The sequence below is a fragment of the Marmota marmota genome, unplaced genomic scaffold (assembly GCF_001458135.2).
Source record: "Marmota marmota marmota unplaced genomic scaffold, marMar, whole genome shotgun sequence".
Taxonomy (NCBI): Eukaryota; Metazoa; Chordata; class Mammalia; order Rodentia; family Sciuridae; genus Marmota; species Marmota marmota.
This window is the reverse complement of record NW_025999945.1, coordinates 2,926,491-2,939,940: the sequence shown is the minus strand read 5'-3', so window position 1 is coordinate 2,939,940 and position 13,450 is coordinate 2,926,491. Positions and strand designations below refer to the sequence as shown.

Sequence of the window (13,450 nt, the reverse complement as noted above, 5' to 3'; positions counted from 1 at the left end):
CTCCCCCCTCCCCACCTCCCTCCTCCCCTCCCCTCCTCTCTCTCTACCTCCTCCACTGTATAACCCTGAGGGTCTCCTTCTATTACCATGCAATTTCCCTTCTCTCTCCCTTTCCCTCCCACCTTTCGTCCCTTAAACAGGATATTTATAGACTTAGGACCCCACAGGTTCAGAGAAAAGTCTGGAAGTTAGCGAACAAAACCAGAACTGAGGTGTCAGTTGTTTCACATATGAAAAGTGATGGAGATATTATCTGAAAATTTTGTTATGTCACTTAGTTTCCTTTCACTACCCGCCTCAGTTGTGCTATAAGCCTGGTGTGGAAGACCAGGTATCATTTAGATAGCAATGATATAGCAACCTTTGGGGAGAGCAAGAATCATTTCACCTATTTGTTATCCCTTCATTCAATAAGGGAGCAAAATCTAAGACTCAAGCAGTCAAGAAATTCCTCTGTTTAGATTGTTCCTATTTCCCCCGCTTCTACAAGAATATAGGCACAGAGTGGGCATGTTGCAAATATTTGCTTAGTAAAAGAATGGTTTCCCTAAAGGGTTTATATTTTGGGGTTTTGCCTTAAATGCAATAAGGACTCCTCTGTTCAGGATTCTATTCTCCCTAGTGCCCTATGGGTTTCAACCTTTATTCTGACATCAAAGACCTTCCAATAAGGATGTGCCACACTCAGCATCTAGCATGCCTTAGTGGAAGGTCATAAATGCGAGGACAAACATACCATCTCATTCAGAAGAGACAGAATCTGTGGTTTAGTACTGCTCTGTGACATTCTGGGGACAATGAAAGGCTAGGATCTCATGGACACTGTTCAACTGAAGGAAAAGGGCCTTGCAAAACCTCTGTGTCATTGGCAGTGTTGAACATTGCAAATCAGAATGAAGGGTTGCAAAGCACAGCTCAGAAATTTACAGGGTCTGCCTGGAAATGAGACAGGCTTTCAGTGGATTTATCATGGCACTCATTATGCTTGCTTCAAGGCAGAAGGGACCATAAATACAGGGGATGAGAGTGAACCTGAAGTTTGAGCATTTTAATTTAGAAGAAATAAATATGTGGGACTCATAGGGGTCGTTGTCTCCTGGCGATTTCTGTGATTGTCATTTGTCATCTTCCTAGCAGCCGGTGGAAGTCTAGGGTGTAAAGGCACAGGGCTGAGCCTGCAAAGGAGCACAGGACCAGGCTTCCTCATAAACTTCAGATTTACGAGACCTGGGAAGAAAGATCTTCGAGATCAACTTGCCTAGCTCCTGATTTCACTCAGGTAAAATTAAATCATCTGGGATATTTGGTTTTCTGTTACTCATGTGACTGAAAACTCTCCTTCATTCTTTATTATGCTGCATTTTATTGTGCTGTGTAGCAGGTTCAATTTGGTATTTAATCATAGATTCTTTTATTTTATTTTAAAGATAGTTTTTGAAGGACACCGAAGAAATTGCTTATAGGGGATGGAGGTAGAAAGCACACACTTTTAAAGTCAGCCTGAGGTCTCTTTCATATTTTTTCTTTAAAAACAAAACAAAACAAAACTCCAGAAAACAACAGTTGACATAAAGTTAACTTTTTGGTTTTCCAAATGGTATTTGAAAGACCAGGTTCTATGATAAATCTGTTGTGGTCTACGGATTCAGAGTTTAGATAGTCTAGCCACTTTGGAAAAACATAAAAAATCTAGTAACTACAAGATCAAAGAGCCATGCACAGAGTTCTATGGTATATCAAAGAAGCAAACCACCAACCACTAAGCCCCTATAGTCTGGGAGCAGGTGGGAAAGGAGCACAGAGGCTACAGTATAGCGAAATTGATGCTTATTTTAACCTTGGGACTAATGTGGTCAATTGGATGCTTCATAATGTAAAACTATGTTAAAATATTACAAATTGGTGGTTATGATAGATGAACTTAAATCTCTTATTTCTTGAGTCCACCCATGACACATTCTCAGATTCGTCCCTCATTGGAGGGAAGGATACGGTGGTAGAATTTGAGGATGGGATGTGATACCATCCTAGTGAGGATTTTTGCATTTTAAGTTCTTGCATGTACACACACAAATACATGCATGCATGCGCACTCACACACACACACAACACACACACACACATACACAGTAGCCCCCTCTTACCCATGGTTTCACTTTCCATGATTTCATTTATCAGCAGTCAACTATTATCCCAAAATATTAAGTGGAAAATTCCAGAAATGAACAATTCATAATTTTAAAATTGTGCAGTATTCTGAGGAGCATGATCAAATATCACACTATCTCACTTTGTCCCATCCAGAATGTAAATCAGTCCTTTGTCCTGTGTACCTACGCTGTGGATGCTACCCACATTTTAGTAGGCATTTCAGTTATCAGATCAATGGTTGGGATATTGTACCTCAACCCCTTCGCCTTTTGTCTACTATGAATAACACTACCATGAATGTTCTTAAGTTTATGAAAGCTTACTTATGAATGTTCATATTGGTATTCATAAATTTTCCTGAAAACATGCTTTCATTTCTCTTAGGCATATATCTAAGAGTAGAATGATTGGCTCATATGGTAATTTTATGTTTAATATTTGAGTAAATAAAGTTATTATACATATACATACACATATACACATGCATCCCAAAGATTGGTGCTTAACCACTGAGCCACATCCTCATTCCTTTATTTTTATTATTTTTTAAATTTTAGATACAAGGGTTTCCTAAGTTGCTTAGGGCCTAAGTTGCTGGGGTTGGCTTTGAAGTTGAAATCTTTCTACCTCAGCCTCCTAAGCCACTAGAATTACAGGTGTGTGCCACTGTGCTTGGCTAAATTATTTTATTTTTAATACTAAAAGTGTAATTATTTCTAAAATTTATTGAAATATAGACATAATGCAACCAAGTAAAGTTACATGCTCATTGTATTGGTTCTTACAAATGAGTTAGAATCATGCTGTTCAAAAGAAATACAAGACACAGAGCTACCACAGAAAGCTCATGACTTGCTATGTGTTAGGAAACAAAGAGAATAAGTAGAGCAGAAGTCTTTTTTTTTTTTTTAAAGTCTGAGATTATTGTTACTAGAAACTAGTGGGATAAGGGAAAGAAGGAAAAAAATGTTTGATACAGAAAGAGATCTTCATATTCCAAAGTGTGAACTGGGTGGAAAGGGAGAGCAGATTCATAGGAAACCAAATAACAGCACACTTGGGAGGAGGTGACAGCAAGTGTCTGAATATTTTCAGACCTTTGCAGCATGCCTCAAGAGAAGCATTCACTTACTTTCCTTTATTCCTGTATTTCTATCTTTGGGCTAATGTGTGGCTCTCAGTCTATTTTAAAATGTCCCAGTAATAGTAAGTTGTGGGATGAAATTTTAATGGTCATCTGTATGACTTCAAAAGCAGAATGTCTGCTCTTCCTGTGTGACTGAGAGCAGAAATTTCTCAAAAAAAAAAAAAAAAAAAAAAAAAAAAAAAAAATTTACTTCCTCACCTGAAAGCCAAGGCCCCTGGCTTCCTAACCTGACTGTGAATTGATATCTGGGATCTCACCAGCAGTAGGATGAGTTAGTGTTCCAAGTGGATGAGGGTGGGAGACAAGCAGGGGCAGGCCAAAGGTCTGGACTTTTGAAACCTCCCTGAGGTTGTGGGTGCAGCTGATGGAACCTTTAGCAGGTGGACTCTACTGTGCTTTTAATGTCAAAGTACTTTGCTTGTATGAATCAAAGGAAGACATTCTGTGATAAGTGACCCAACTAGAGTGGAAGATAGTAGTGACGTCAGGAAAACTTTAAAGACATATTTTACCTTTAGGCTTGTGCTGTCCAATACAAACAGAATATGCGGCACATTATGCATTTTTCATAATGGATTTTGTATTTTCATTATGAATTTTCTAGTAATCACATCAAAGAAGTAAAAGATAAACACAGGTGAAGTTAATTTATTAATTTTAATTGTATGCTTTATTAAATTCAATATATCCTAGTATTATTATTTCAATATGTAGTCTGTCTAAAAAGTATAAGTGAGAAATTTTACCTTCTTTTTCTCAGTCTCTGTCTTTGAAATCGGGTTGTGTACCTTTGGAGTTCATCTCACTTTGAATGAAATACATTTCAAGTGCTCCCCTGTGGGAAGTGGCACCTCTATGGGCAGGTAGATCTAGACTTCACAATTTGCTCTTGAAATCTGAATCCTGGGGTTCAGAATTATGAAGGAGCCAATTTAGTTTGGGCTGCGCAAAAGGTCTCTGGGGATGACTTACATTCTCTTGTCGCTCTACATATGTGCTATATGCTGAATTGAAGTTCAAAAAGCTTCTACACCCACACAGACACACACATGCACACTCAGACACACATCGTCTCATTTAATCAGTGCATCACAGGTAGGTAGGTTTTACAGTATGTGTAAACCTGACGAGAAAATCAAAGCATATTTGCTCCTTGGGGCTGCTGTAACAAAGTGCCACAAACTGGGTGGCTCCAAAAACAGAAATATTTTGTCTCCTGGTTCTGAAGGTTGAGGGTATGAGATTAAGGTGTCACAGGTGTATATTACTTCTGAGGGCATCTCTCCTCTCCTGTCTTCTGGTAGTTCCTTAGTTTGTGGCAGCACAATTCCTGCATTTGCATGGTGTTCAAGCTATATGTGTGCCTGTGTCTAAATTTACCCTATATGTAATTATACTGGTCATAATGGACTAGGAGCCTACTCTCCTCCTGTATGATCTCAGTTTAACTAATTGCATACAATTTACAACAATTTCATTTCCAAATAAGGCACATTCCTAAGTACTGGGGTCCAGATCTGAACATATGAATTTTGGAGGGGCACGTTCAGTGCATTATCCAGAACTTCAAAAAGCAATTGTCAATCACATTGCTTTAGATGATAGGTTTTGCACATGGTGTGTTTGTGTGTATGTATTGTATATCCATATGTTTGTATCTGAGTTTATATACATGCATTTTTTCCCTCATATTCTTGGGTTTGCTCATTGCTACAGCCTCTAAACATTCCTCAGCAAACATTAGGAACTCTGTAAGTATTTTCTGGGGAAAAAGTATATTAAAAAAAAGTAGATCTCTGCAAGTAGGAACCATGTTGGTGGTGTTATTGTCACATTAGAAAGATGCATACCTTTCATGGCTTGTCCTTGCTTTGGCCGGAATTCCTCGTTTTCAGGGCTTTATAACACTTATTATAAATTCCATCTGGATGAAAACTGGGCTAAGCTTCTTGGCCTTGAGCTTTTAATTGATGCTATGCTTATTGGAATGTGAAAAATATGAGTTGTAGTCTTTATGATGCTCTTTTATGCCTGTATAATTTCCAAATGGTTTGGTGCCTCAAAAGGCTATCTCTGACTCATTATTGGTTTTTACAGAAATGAAATCTAGATGCCCTAAGGATAGACCTACAAAGTGAGAGTCGGAGGTTGTGCAGTGGCATTGTCTTGAGCTGCCAACTGCCTTGCATGCAAATGTGCTCTTGCAGGTACTCATAAGAAAGGCCCCTCATCCTGCCATGGATTGAGCTAAAGACAATCACATGTAGCCTCAAAGTGCTGCCTCCTCATAAAGGGACTCCAGGCCATCTCAAACCCTGTACCACCTGTTCATACACACAATTTCCAATCTCCATCCAGCTGGCTGGATTTTATTTTGGATTCTATAGTGAGGAACACACATTTTCAGCATTACAGGTGTTTTGTGATTTAGAGATGTAATATACCTAACTTCACTGTTTATTAAACTAATATTTATCAAAGATCCATGGTTTGCTCTGTGTTGGAGAGACACAAAAATAAGTGAGTCTATGAGGTTTCACTTGAAGACTTCACAATCTAAGACTTCACAATTGAGTTCAACATAATGATCTACACTGTGGTGAGTACAGGTCGACAGTGGAGTCAGAAAAGCACATTAAAAAAAGGAGGTTTTTCTTTGTGGACATTAAGATGACATAGATAGAGAACTCAGTCTAGCACTACATGAGTTTCATACAGAGTGAGCTGATTTGGGCAAATATTGGAAAAAATAGTGAAGCTTAATGGTAATCAGAGAGCACCACACAAAAATAATATGAGTTTTCTTGGCTCTGATAGTGTGTCTCCAGAGAGGGCTCTTTAATCCCTTGTAATAACTTCACAGCAAGATCCTTCCTGGACCAAAGAGCTGTAACTGTGGCAATTGTAGAAGTCCCTCTTTCTTTCCTCCTTCTTCATCAGGACAGGGATAATCCATCTGTGCATGTCATACACTGAACTTTGAAGTGATATTACATCATTTCCCCCTGTACGTATCATCATAACACTGATACTAAATTTACCATCAGCATCTTACAAGCTAGAAGAGTGAGACCTGGGGAAATTGCTTAACTTGCCCAAGTTTACATGGCATTTTGTGGTTATATTGGCTATCATTCTTGCTTTTGAGGGTGATAGAAATCAGAAGTGTAATTCATCCAAAATTAGAATAGACAATACGCTGGTCAATTATCTGAGAAGTACGGGGGTAAATGTGTTGCCAGAGAGGATTAGAAGAAGGGACGAAGATATCACTGAGACTTTTCCTGGGGTGAATCTGTCACTTTCTATGTACTGGCTTTATTTTCTCAAGCAATTTCTCCATGAGGTAAGATACCCTCCCTTGGAAATTTTAAAACACTTTTCAATAAATTTACTACTAGAGGACACAGGGATCTTCACAACCATCTTCAGATACTAAATTCCACAGGAAGACTCTAATGCATTCACTGAGAGCCAGATAACCCCTTACAGCAGCTGGAATCAGTAAGGTTCACCATCTATACAATAATATGCTTTGCAGCATTTCTGAGAAAATGGTATTGTTCTAGACAGTCAAAATAACAAAAGGTAGAGTTGAAATTGAAATTCATCTTTAAGACTCCAAACCCAGTAGCACTTGATTCTTTTTAGGCATTGAAAATTCCATGGAAAATTTTAAGTTGTATATGTAAAGGATTTTGTTTTTGTCATTTGCATTTTCACAGATATCTCCAGTTCATAGTGATGACAGAACTGGCTTGTACTGCCCTGCCATGGCCCTCCCTAGAGCCCCATGTTTTTCTGGTCTTTACCCTGTTTTCTCAGTCAGTGACCATTGGCTCAGAGATGCATTATAATATTTGTGGGCCCTAAACATTTTGTTTTCTTCCATAAAAATATCAAAAGAGTATATTTTACTCTAAAGGTATAAAAATGAATATATTAGAATTATATATTTAAGCACTCACTTTGATCACAAGTTCTTTTCATTCTTCTGACTAAAACAATATTAAAACACTTTCCTGGTCCCCTAAAATATTTTAGGCTCTAGGAAATATGCTTATTGTCTCAGCTTAATAGAAAAGTTGCCCCTGAAGCAACCTAAATTGGGCAAGCCAGAAACTTGGAATTTGTCCATAATATTTTTTTTCTTCCCTACCCACATCTGAATCAATATCTCCCATCAAATTTACCACTTAACAGTCCAAATTCCCTTCATTTTTTTTCTCCCTAACTTCACTTTCACCTCCATAGTCTAAAGAGCCACACCATCTTGCCTGGTCTCCCATTATTTTTAGATTTCTCACCTATATTATCACTAGTGCAACCAGAGTGAGCTTTTAAAAAACAAATCTCTGGTTTATAACCTTCTGAGAGCTTCCTCATCTTCTTGGGATAATGAAAAGCTGAGCTTGCCGCAGTCTGGCTGGGCACAAAATCACGAGCCACTCAAGCAGGAACAAAGTTTATTTTTTGAAACTGCCGCCAATGTCCGGTACCCCCGGGAAGATTTTTTCCACCCACGCGGCCTCCTCCCAGACCGCAGAGAGAGCTCCTCCCCCGGAACTCCCTCCTACTGTACTTCCCCAACCAATGGGAACTCTCCAGGAGTCCCGTAGCCGGCCTAGGTGAACAGCAGGAGTCCAATATCCATATGAATGCAAATCTTAACATAATCATATCATCTCAATGGCTAGCTGGCTTCACCTTTCGACCAAAAATGCCATGCATCATATACTTGGCTCTTAGCAGAGCTTGTAGAAGCAGAGAGCAAAATAGTGCTTACTAAGCAAAGGCTGATAAACCAGAGGGTGGAGAGATGGGCCAATAGGTACAAAGGGCATTCTGGTGTTCTATTACACAAGGAGCAATTAGGGCTAATAATATTGTGTTGCATAACTCAAGTAGCTAAAATACAGGATTTTGAATGTTTTGAAATATTTGAGAGGACTGACAACTTTGGAATCTAGAGTTGATAAATATACAGTGTTTAAGTCTACCAAAACGCACACTGTATGTCCTCTGTAAAGACCTAGAATTATTGCCTAAAGAGTTATGAAAAATGCTCTTAACCTCTAAGCTCCTGGAAGAGCTAGCTCCTGTCTCTCTCATTAAACCAATCACACAGGACTCTAACTCACTCTTTCTACTGTGGCCACTCCGGGGCTTCTCTCAGTTCCTTGAATTGCAGCTTTAGACTGCATCTCATGACCTTGTGATATATACTTTCCTCTGGAATGTCCTTCCTCCCCCACCCCCGCATTGCCAAATTAGTTACTAGCCATTCTTTTCTTATTTCTTCAAGAGCTACTTTATTGGGGAATCCTTCCCTGAACTACCTTATATAGCTTGGATCAAGTAATATATTTTCTAAGTATACTGTATTTCTTCTTTGTATTGTTTTAAAATTTACTTAAATATCTAATTGTGCAAATTACATAAAATGTGTCCATTTAAAGTCCATACCCACCAGAGGGTAAATGCAGTGTCTAATTTGTTTATCATTTCTTTCCCACTGTGCCTGCTACACAGTAAGTCCTCAATAACTGTCATTTGAATGAATAAGTGAAGAATGTATGTTGGTATGCCATCAAATGTTTCCCATTTTTAAAGTTCACAACAAAGTTTTTTGAGGCCTCAAGTAGATTTTCAAGATGAAAGCCATTCACAATCTCTACTCTCATGTTGTTTTTTTTTGTTTTTGTTTTTGTTTTTTTGTACACGATGAGACACATAGAAGTTAAGTAAATAATAAATTAGTTACAATCTCTCTAGTTGTTTAATGTTCTAAAGGAGTGGGCAAGATACCAAGTTAGCCTCTGCAAGCTACCTAATCCATAACAGAGAAATAGTTTAGATTCTAGAACAAATTCTCCTCCTCTTCCTCCTCCTCCTTCTTTTTTTTTTTTTTTTTTTTTTTTTTTTTTTTNGAGGAATTCCGGCCAAAGCAAGGACAAGCCATGAAAGGTATGCATCTTTCTAATGTGACAATAACACCACCAACATGGTTCCTACTTGCAGAGATCTACTTTTTTTTAATTTTGAGACAGAGTCTCACTAAGTTGCTTAGGGCCTTGATAAGTTGCTGAGGCTGGCTTTGAACTCCTGATCCTCCTGCCTCAGCCTCACAAGTTGCTGGGAGTACAGGTGCACACTCAGCTAGAACAACACAGTTCCTATTGTTCAGGACAAACCTTTTTCCTCTGCCTTGAATTCACTATGAGATGTACAGAGTGTTGAAGAACAAAATGGCTCCCTCCACTGCCCACATTGAATCATTGAGTTCATGTCTGTAACCTGGACACTTAGTTGCACTGAACAAAACTACAACTGGATGGGTTAGTCTTCTGATCCTTTACAGTGGAATTATTCTGTTTTGTTGATTTGGGCACTGTCCTGATGATGATTCAGCTGTGATTAGGTTATCTAGTTATTTAAGTAGGATAAAGTTTTGAAAAAGGTAAGTTGGATTCCTCAAGATAAACACAAATATTAATGAGTACATTAAATGATTGAACTATTATGAAAGAACTGATATGTTCTTTATTATGAAAATTGTGGATCTGTCATCTTCCAAACTTTATAGATCAGAAAGCAGCTAAGCATTCTAAGTAGTTGGCTATGATCTCAAGAGCGTGAGCCAGAGAGAAACTTTGATGAATATTCTAGTGGACGAAGAAATTGTTTCAAAACTTCCATCTCATGTGGAAAGATCCCATTCTCTATTTCATTTACTGATTTCTGGCATAAAAATTAGAAATAATAACCTCATTTTATAGTTGATGTAATGGAGACTCAGTGAAAGGATGTAATTTATCTAACATGACAAAATTTCTTAGTGATACTATTCAGTCTAGAGATTGACTAGAGGTTAGTGACATGCCTGTTTTATCATACTCCTTTAGCTCTTCAAGTGTCAATCGATTCACAATCAACTCTTATTTGCACACATATTAAGCACATTGTGATCTGTGCAGAGTGAGTCATTTGTCACAATTTATGTGATACATACTGCATACCTCCTTTTCTTCACTGTCAATTTCTCTGCGTTCAGAAGTCTACATAGTAAAAACAGACTGAGAAAAGCAGAAGTAGAAATGCAAGTGAAACATGTCCCCACCTAAACACAGAGGCAGACCTGCCATGTGTAATAAGAGGGAGAACCAAAAATCATCAGACAGCATCCTTAAACTATCACAGAGAAATAAGGTACTGCAATGAGAAGATTTGCTCTTTGGAGTCAGAAAACAATAGAAATGTAACTATACTGATTTTGTCAGGTGACCTTGGACAGTTCAATTTACTGTTTAGGGTCCTGGGTATTTCTCTTGTAAATCTGAGATAATAAAACCTACTAGCATTGTGTAAGAGTATCTTCTCCTTTTTCTAAAATCTTACTGGAAGGGGAATGGGAATCTGCAGCATTGCTTATTCACTTATCTCCCATTTATTCCACTTTGCAGAGGGGAATCATTTCTAAAACGATAATCTAGATTGGGAGATAATTATTGGGCAAGGAAGGGATCAATGTTCATTAAAATGTCCTAGTGCATGTGTCAGCATATCGGCCTCTACACAAACTGTCTGAGCCATGCAGCTTGCTGGAAGATGTTACCATCCCAAGATGTAGAGGCAGGATTCAGGGAGGACCAAGGCTCAGAAACTAAGCCCTGAGTTGCAATCAAATTCGCCAAAGTGTCCTTGCTGCTTGGCCATTATCCCACTTTTAACAACATGGGGCATTACTCTGATTTCATTGTCTGCAAAACAGGTAGTAATGGTACCTATCTTGAAGGTTATTGATGAATAGAGTTAAAATCAAGTGAAGAACTAAATTGAATTCCTGACATAGAGTGCTGAAAAACTTTGTATAGACTAAATGAATATTCTTATAAATAATTCTTTATTCTTATAAAGAATCTTATTGTGATCTCCATTTTTTTTATTTTTTTAAAAAATATTTTTGATCCAGAGGATTGAACCCAGGAACACTTAACCACTGTGCCACATCCCCAGCACTTTTGTTTTATATATTATGACAGGGTCTTGCTAAGTTGCTTAGTGATTTTCTGAGGCTGTCTTTGAACTTGCAATCCTCCTGCCTCAACCTCTCAAGCTACTAGGATTACAAGTGTGCACATCATGCCCCGCTGTGATTGCCATTTTAAAGATGAAGACACTGAAAGCCAGAGAGGTCATGCCACAGGTAGAAGATACCAGAACCAGCATTTGAATCAAGGCCAGCTCACTCTAAATTGCATTAGCAAACATCAGACATTTCTCTCCTTTTCTCTTTTTTCCTCTTCTTTCCTCTCCTTTCTCCTTTCCTTTTTATTTTGCAGTGCTAGAGAGCTAACCCAGAGCCTCCTTGTACATGCTCTAATATTATGTATTTCTCGATGGAGAAAGTATAGAAAAAATATATGTATATATGTGTGTGTATATATATATATATATATATATATANATATATATATATATATATATATATATTCTTTCTTGCCTGCCTGTTGCAGAATTGAAAAGAGAGGGAGGAAATGGACAGTTTAACTCTGAGCAACACAGTATGACATCTGCTGACTCATTTCTACTTTTCAGTGACATATAAATTATCAGAGGGTCTGAAGAGGTGAGTTGATCTTAGGGTGAGAACTGAGTCTTCAAGATCTCTGATCTAGGTAGTCACTGGCTATTTATTTCCAAAACTCTACTTATAAAAATAAAACAGAGAGTTAGCTCTTATCTGAAAAGGAAGAAATATAAAGTGAATTTGGGAGCTTAGGAATTATGAAAAAAGCCACTAAGTCTCTGTGGAGAGATATCAAATATTGCCTGCAGTTCTCAGATGCAGGACTCATTTGGTATCATCATTCATGGTGCAGAAGCCAGTGAAGGGGAAAGTATGTAGTGAGGAAGAGGAAAGAGAGAAAGACACACACACACAGAGGCAGAGAAAGACAGAAGTAGAGAAACAGGGAGAGAGAAAGCCAGAGACAGAGAGAAATATAGCAAAAAAAGGGATTTTTATAAAATAATCAGTAAAATGTCCTTACAAAAACATGCTTCCATTTGACCAAAATGTGTTAGATGAAGGGTACTCACCAAAGAGAATCCAATTCCCAGGCTTTAGTTTTGTCTCCTGGGAAGCTGTTTACTGCTAACAACTCGCCATAAACTGCAGCCTTCAGATCTGCATTCTCTGGCCACTCCCTCACCTCAGAGACACACCCACTTTGCCTCTCTTTTCGCTGATACTGTGGTTATTTAGCCCAGCCAAAGCAAAACTGTACTTGATATTTTTTCCAAAAGCCAATTCCATACAGCTTAGTTAATCCTACTCTACAATTTAAAAGTATAATATGTGCCTTGTGGGAGAGAATTTTAAATTTCAGCAGCAGTACTTGATTCACAAAGTACTTGAACACGTGCTTCTTTGCGTAAATGAGCCAGGCCTTTTGACTTGGAAATAAGCCCATTTCCCTCACCCCCATGTCATAACAGACAAATTCCATGGTGATTGTGGGAGGAGAGGCAAGTGCAACCTGCACCATGGAGCTGTCTTGAGTACCTAGAAGAGTCGCACTCACGCAGGTTTTCATACAAAGAAAGGCACTATGAGGAAATTGGTGCACATAATGTTAAACAGGTTCTGCTCATCCTGCCAGATGGGAAGGTAATTCAAAGTGATTTCCAAAGTTCCACCCTATAGATTTTACAGCAGTCTTCTGGTATAAGTCATTATACTTTTTTTCCTTCTTTTTTCTCATAAGGTATATTGATGCAAGGACATATATTACCTAAGAAACACACAATAATGTTGTTGAAATAAATAGTTAAATAAATAACGAATGGGTATAGCTTTGTATTGGTCCTATGCATGAGGCAAACACACAATACATACACTTAAAATAGATCTGTGATGTCGAGTTTGGCAAGATTCAAGTTAGCAGTAATAGAATGTATTGGTTAATGTCTCCGAGATGTCCTCAAAAAGAAGATACCAAGATTAAAAAACAAACAAACAAACAAAAAAAAAAAAAACTGTGTCCAGTGGTCAGAGCCTCATATTCATTCTTAGTCCTTAAATTCATTTTCTTTAGCAACTCAGAGATGGACATGGTTAATGACTTGAGTCACTCTAACCAGACTTAT

The 13,450-nt window shown here is 38.1% G+C and overlaps 1 long non-coding RNA gene across 1 annotated transcript in view; it reads right to left on the bottom strand.

Moving 5' to 3' along the window:
• LOC125616419 overlaps positions 1-12,645 on the bottom strand; it is a 33,798-nt gene extending 21,153 nt beyond the window's left edge. The window contains exon 1 of the long non-coding RNA XR_007347047.1: positions 12,401-12,645. This is a non-coding gene — a long non-coding RNA (uncharacterized LOC125616419). The remainder of the gene's footprint in view (positions 1-12,400) is intronic.
• Positions 12,646-13,450: the final 805 nt, after the last annotated feature.